This window comes from Silurus aristotelis, assembly GCF_946808225.1.
Source record: "Silurus aristotelis genome assembly, chromosome: 27".
Lineage (NCBI taxonomy): Eukaryota > Metazoa > Chordata > Actinopteri > Siluriformes > Siluridae > Silurus > Silurus aristotelis.
The window spans coordinates 17,595,448-17,600,447 of record NC_139600.1 but is presented as its reverse complement, the minus strand read 5'-3'; the positions used below and the strand labels follow the sequence as shown (position 1 = coordinate 17,600,447).

Here is a 5,000-nt window from a genome sequence, read left to right as displayed (position 1 = left end):
GGATCAGTAGGTGTGTGTGTGTGTGTGTGTGTGGTGATGGATCAGTAGGTGTGTGTGTGTGTGTGTGTGTGTGTGTGTGTGTGTGTGTGTGTGTGTGTGTGTGGTGATGGATCAGTAGGTGTGTGTGTGTGTGTGTGTGTGGTGATGGATCAGTAGGTGTGTGTGTGTGTGTGTGTGTTGATGGATCAGTAGGTGTGTGTGTGTGTGTGTGTGTGTGTGTGTGTGTGTGTGTGTGTGGTGATGGATCAGTAGGTGTGTGTGTGTGTGTGTGTGTGTGTGTGTGTGTGTGTGTGTGTGTGTGTGGTGATGGATCAGTAGGTGTGTGTGTGTGTGTGTGTGTGTGTGTGTGGTGATGGATCAGTAGGTGTGTGTGTGTGTGTGTGTGTGTGGTGATGGATCAGTAGGTGTGTGTGTGTGTGTGTGTGTGTGGTGATGGATCAGTAGGTGTGTGTGTGTGTGTGTGTGTGTGGTGATGGATCAGTAGGTGTGTGTGTGTGTGTGTGTGTGTGGTGATGGATCAGTAGGTGTGTGTGTGTGTGTGTGTGTGTTTGTGTGTGTGTGTGGTGATGGATCAGTAGGTGTGTGTGTGTGTGTTTGTGTGTGTGTGTGGTGATGGATCAGTAGGTGTGTGTGTGTGTGTGGGTGGTGATGGATCAGAAGGGGTGTGTGTGTGTGTGTGTGTGGGTGGTGATGGATCAGAAGGGGTGTGTGTGTGTGTGTGGGTGGTGATGGATCAGAAGGGGTGTGTGTGTGTGTGGGTGGTGATGGATCAGAAGGGGTGTGTGTGTGTGTGGGTGGTGATGGATCAGAAGGGGTGTGTGTGTGTGTGGGTGGTGATGGATCAGAAGGGGTGTGTGTGTGTGTGTGTGGGTGGTGATGGATCAGAAGGGGTGTGTGTGTGTGTGTGTGGGTGGTGATGGATCAGAAGGGGTGTGTGTGTGTGTGTGTGGGTGGTGATGGATCAGTAGGTGTGTGTGTGTGTGTGTGGGTGGTGATGGATCAGTAGGTGTGTGTGTGTGTGTGTGGTGATGGATCAGTAGGTGTGTGTGTGTGTGTTTGTGTGGTGATGGATCAGTAGGTGTGTGTGTGTGTGTGTGTGTGTGTGTGTGTGTGGTGATGGATCAGTAGGTGTGTGTGTGTGTGTGTGTGTGTGTGTGTGTGTGGTGATGGATCAGTAGGTGTGTGTGTGTGTGTGTGTGTGTGTGTGTGTGGTGATGGATCAGTAGGTGTGTGTGTGTGTGTGTGTGTGGTGATGGATCAGTAGGTGTGTGTGTGTGTGTGTGTGTGGTGATGGATCAGTAGGTGTGTGTGTGTGTGTGTGTGTGTGTGTGTGTGTGTGTGTGTGTGTGTGTGTGGTGATGGATCAGTAGGTGTGTGTGTGTGTGTGTGTGTGGTGATGGATCAGTAGGTGTGTGTGTGTGTGTGTGTGTTGATGGATCAGTAGGTGTGTGTGTGTGTGTGTGTGTGTGTGTGTGTGTGTGTGTGTGTGGTGATGGATCAGTAGGTGTGTGTGTGTGTGTGTGTGTGTGTGTGTGTGTGTGTGTGTGTGGTGATGGATCAGTAGGTGTGTGTGTGTGTGTGTGTGTGTGTGTGTGGTGATGGATCAGTAGGTGTGTGTGTGTGTGTGTGTGTGTGGTGATGGATCAGTAGGTGTGTGTGTGTGTGTGTGTGTGTGGTGATGGATCAGTAGGTGTGTGTGTGTGTGTGTGTGTGTGGTGATGGATCAGTAGGTGTGTGTGTGTGTGTGTGTGTGTGGTGATGGATCAGTAGGTGTGTGTGTGTGTGTGTGTGTGTGTGTGTGTGGTGATGGATCAGTAGGTGTGTGTGTGTGTGTGTGTGTGTGTGTGGTGATGGATCAGTAGGTGTGTGTGTGTGTGTGTGTGTGTGTGTGTGTGTGTGTGTGTGTGTGGTGATGGATCAGTAGGTGTGTGTGTGTGTGTGTGTGTGTGTGTGTGTGTGTGTGTGTGTGTGTGTGTGTGTGTGTGTGTGGTGATGGATCAGTAGGTGTGTGTGTGTGCGTGTGGTGATGGATCAGTAGGTGTGTGTGTGTGTGTGTGTGTGTTTGTGTGTGTGTGTGGTGATGGATCAGTAGGTGTGTGTGTGTGTGTTTGTGTGTGTGTGTGGTGATGGATCAGTAGGGGTGTGTGTGTGTGTGTGTGTGGTGATGGATCAGTAGGTGTGTGTGTGTGTGTGTGTGTGTGTGTGTGTGTGTGTGTGTGTGTGTGGTGATGGATCAGTAGGTGTGTGTGTGTGTGTGTGTGTGTGTGTGTGTGTGGTGATGGATCAGTAGGTGTGTGTGTGTGTGTGTGTGTGTGGTGATGGATCAGTAGGTGTGTGTGTGTGTGTGTGTGTGTGTGTGTGTGTGTGTGTGTGTGTGTGTGAGTGTGTGTGGTGATGGATCAGTAGGTGTGTGTGTGTGTGTGTGTGTGTGTGTGTGTGTGTGTGTGGTGATGGATCAGTAGGTGTGTGTGTGTGTGTGTGTGTGTGTGTGTGTGTGTGTGTGTGTGTGTGTGGTGATGGATCAGTAGGTGTGTGTGTGTGTGTGTGTGTGTGTGTGTGTGTGTGGTGATGGATCAGTAGGTGTGTGTGTGTGTGTGTGTGTGTTTGTGTGTGTGTGGTGATGGATCAGTAGGTGTGTGTGTGTGTGTGTGTGTGTGGTGATGGATCAGTAGGTGTGTGTGTGTGTGTGTGTGTGTGTGTGTGTGTGTGTGTGTGTGTGTGGTGATGGATCAGTAGGTGTGTGTGTGTGTGTGTGTGTGTGTGTGTGTGTGTGTGTGTGTGTGTGTGTGTGTGTGGTGATGGATCAGTAGGTGTGTGTGTGTGTGTGTGTGGTGATGGATCAGTAGGTGTGTGTGTGTGTGTGTGTGTGTGTGTGTGTGGTGATAGATCAGTCGGTGTGTGTGTGTGTGTGTGTGTGTGTGGTGATGGATCAGTAGGTGTGTGTGTGTGTGTGTGTGTGTGTGTGTGTGTGTGTGTGTGGTGATGGATCAGTAGGTGTGTGTGTGTGTGTGTGTGTGTGTGTGTGTGGTGATGGATCAGTAGGTGTGTGTGTGTGTGTGTGTGTGTGGTGATGGATCAGTAGGTGTGTGTGTGTGTGTGTGTGTGTGTGGTGATGGATCAGTAGGTGTGTGTGTGTGTGTGTGTGTGTGTGTGGTGATGGATCAGTAGGTGTGTGTGTGTGTGTGTGTGTGTGTGGTGATGGATCAGTAGGTGTGTGTGTGTGTGTGTGTGTGTGTGTGTGTGTGTGGTGATGGATCAGTAGGTGTGTGTGTGTGTGTGTGTGTGGTGATGGATCAGTAGGTGTGTGTGTGTGTGTGTGTGTGTGTGTGTGTGTGTGTGGTGATGAATCAGTAGGTGTGTGTGTGTGTGTGTGTGTGTGTGTGGTGATGGATCAGTAGGTGTGTGTGTGTGTGTGTGTGTGTGTGTGTGTGTGTGTGTGTGTGTGTGTGTGTGTGTGTGTGTGGTGATGGATCAGTAGGTGTGTGTGTGTGTGTGTGTGTGTGTGTGTGTGGTGATGGATCAGTAGGTGTGTGTGTGTGTGTGTGTGTGTGTGTGTGTGTGGTGATGGATCAGTAGGTGTGTGTGTGTGTGTGTGTGTGTGTGTGTGGTGATGGATCAGTAGGTGTGTGTGTGTGTGTGTGTGTGTGTGTGTGTGTGTGTGGTGATGGATCAGTAGGTGTGTGTGTGTGTGTGTGTGTGTGTGGTGATGGATCAGTAGGTGTGTGTGTGTGTGTGTGTGTGGTGATGGATCAGTAGGTGTGTGTGTGTGTGTGTGTGTGTGTGTGTGTGTGTGTGTGGTGATGAATCAGTAGGTGTGTGTGTGTGTGTGTGTGTGTGTGGTGATGGATCAGTAGGTGTGTGTGTGTGTGTGTGTGTGTGTGTGTGTGTGTGTGTGTGTGTGTGTGTGTGTGGTGATGGATCAGTAGGTGTGTGTGTGTGTGTGTGTGTGTGGTGATGGATCAGTAGGTGTGTGTGTGTGTGTGTGTGTGTGTGTGGTGATGGATCAGTAGGTGTGTGTGTGTGTGTGTGTGTGTGTGTGTGTGTGTGTGTGGTGATGGATCAGTAGGTGTGTGTGTGTGTGTGTGTGTGGTGATGGATCAGTAGGTGTGTGTGTGTGTGTGTGTGTGTGTGTGTGTGTGTGTGTGTGTGTGGTGATGGATCAGTAGGTGTGTGTGTGTGTGTGTGTGTGGTGATGGATCAGTAGGTGTGTGTGTGTGTGTGTGTGTGGTGATGGATCAGTAGGTGTGTGTGTGTGTGTGTGTGTGTGTGTGTGTGTGTGTGTGTGGTGATGGATCAGTAGGTGTGTGTGTGTGTGTGTGGTGATGGATCAGTAGGTGTGTGTGTGTGTGTGTGGTGATGGATCAGTAGGTGTGTGTGTGTGTGTGTGTGGTGATGGATCAGTAGGTGTGTGTGTGTGTGTGTGGTGATGGATCAGTAGGTGTGTGTGTGTGTGTGTGTGTGTGTGTGTGTGTGTGTGTGGTGATGGATCAGTAGGTGTGTGTGTGTGTGTGTGTGTGTGTGTGTGTGTGTGTGTGTGTGGTGATGGATCAGTAGGTGTGTGTGTGTGTGTGTGTGTGTGTGTGTGTGTGTGTGTGTGGTGATGGATCAGTAGGTGTGTGTGTGTGTGGTGATGGATCAGTAGGTGTGTGTGTGTGTGTGGTGATGGATCAGTAGGTGTGTGTGTGTGTGTGTGTGTGTGTGTGTGTGGTGATGGATCAGTAGGTGTGTGTGTGTGTGGTGATGGATCAGTAGGTGTGTGTGTGTGTGTGGTGATGGATCAGTAGGTGTGTGTGTGTGTGTGTGTGTGTGTGTGTGTGTGTGTGTGTGTGGTGATGGATCAGTAGGTGTGTGTGTGTGTGGTGATGGATCAGTAGGTGTGTGTGTGTGTGTGGTGATGGATCAGTAGGTGTGTGTGTGTGTGTGGTGATGGATCAGTAGGTGTGTGTGTGTGTGTGTGTGTGTGTGTGTGTGTGTGTGTGTGGTGATGGATCAGAAGGGGT

At 50.2% G+C, this 5,000-nt stretch overlaps 1 protein-coding gene across 1 annotated transcript in view; it reads left to right on the top strand.

The window, feature by feature from the left end:
- Nucleotides 1–21, top strand: part of LOC310721433 (phosphatidylinositol 4-kinase type 2-beta-like) — an 11,092-nt gene extending 11,071 nt beyond the window's left edge. The window contains exon 3 of the mRNA XM_083533138.1: nt 1–21. This exon is cut by the window's left edge and continues 28 nt beyond it. The gene's annotated coding sequence lies outside the window, so the exon portion shown is untranslated.
- Nucleotides 22–5,000: the final 4,979 nt, after the last annotated feature.